The 1,563-nt window shown below is 45.7% G+C and overlaps 1 pseudogene; it reads right to left on the bottom strand.

Annotated features, from left to right (window-relative positions):
* Nucleotides 1–638: 638 nt before the first annotated feature.
* LOC146812125 (uncharacterized) lies at nucleotides 639–1,358 on the bottom strand (annotated as a pseudogene).
* Nucleotides 1,359–1,563: the final 205 nt, after the last annotated feature.

Below are 1,563 nucleotides of genomic sequence, written 5' to 3'. Positions count from 1 at the left end.
TTAAATGATGTGGGATTTCTTTTGTGAGGTAGGCAATATGGCTCTAGCTGATCATGAAGTCTGATTTTTATGTTGCCTATTCTATAGGAAATTGTCTTATCTGTCCCCTCCTTCCATGCTGTTAAGGTCTGCACGTGAAAATGTGATCACTGACACAGAATATTTGAGTCATGTCTGATTTGCTATTTTTCTGCCATCATGTCAGCCTATTGTTGGAGCAATGGACTAAAGATGTTATAAGAGCAGACACTTGTATGTATGTGTTATGTGACATGGTTGTGATACCGAGTTAAACATTATTTACATTCAACATATTAATGCTTACCCGAGTAGCTTGTTTTGGCATTGTAAAGTTTATATGGGAGTGTATATATACATTGCTGGATTGCAGGATGTGAGAGAAACTACAGGAGGCAGTGTGTTTGTGGTTAGTATGTCTATTGTCGTGTACAAGGAGAAAATAAACAATGTGGAAAACCAAAAAGGGAAAACCAAAAGTGAAAAAGTCAGTCATGGTGAATGAAACCATAGTCGTAAATGCCAAATTGTCTGAAGTCCAAAATACAACAACCCTTCAGAAATGTAAAAGTGTCCAGAAATAGTCCACAAAGTGAATGTGTTGCATACATAGGAGGAAATTAATTGCAAGTTTTCTTACTGGCGGCGCTGGGTGTCTTGCCATCCACACCTCCTGGATTTTTGGGTGGATGTCTACTCCTTTTGACTAAGGGGTGATCCACTACTACTGAGACAAGGGTGTCTGCAGACGTGTCTTCCTCTGACACAGCCTCCCTTCCTGTGTCTGCCACAGATGTTGATGGCCCGGATGTAGTTGGATAACAGGAAGGGGTAGATGGTGGTGGAAAAGCCCTGCAGAGGGTGGTGTAGATGTCCTGCAGCACCCCAATGAGCTGCCCCATGTTGGTTTTGTGGGTGGCTAGCTCCTGGGGTATGTTCCTCTGCAGTTGCTTCATCTCCCATATTTCCGTTAGTACATGCTCCATCACACCTTGCAAGTCCTGAGAGAATCCCAAGACTTGGTTGTGGTGGCCTGGTTGTGAGTGGCCCCACTGGCCTCAATCAGCGTGCCCACAATTACCCTCCCATATACTCTGCCCCCACAGGCCTATACCCTTGGCCCAGGCTGCACCCTCCCACTGGTTCCTGATTACTCAATGACTGGGTTGGTGATTGCCACATCAGAATCCAGGACTGCGGGGCACAAGATGTTACTGACTGTTAGGTAAACAGGTTGGGGGGCAGGGGTTGGCTGGGATGGGTGGTGTTATTGTCGGCACAGTGATACCCACTGTTGCCGTCTGCCAAGGCTGACCAGATGTGCCAGGAAGGTCATCCATGTCCGCATCTTCAGGAGTGTTATCATCACTGAGGGCTTGATCCTGGGGTGGAGTGGGAGTCTGTTCAGTGGCCAAATTCTGGCCAAGTGCTCTGCCAGATAGACCTGATTAGAAACAGAGAACATTATTATTGGTGAAAGTGTGATATCTACATCCACATCGTTTTTGTCACAGTAAGTAGAGACATAGGAAAAGACAAAATAGG

Source organism: Triturus cristatus, chromosome 7, assembly GCF_964204655.1.
Source record: "Triturus cristatus chromosome 7, aTriCri1.1, whole genome shotgun sequence".
NCBI lineage: Eukaryota > Metazoa > Chordata > Amphibia > Caudata > Salamandridae > Triturus > Triturus cristatus.
Note: the sequence above shows the minus strand (reverse complement) of the source record. Positions and strands in the feature narration are given on the sequence as shown.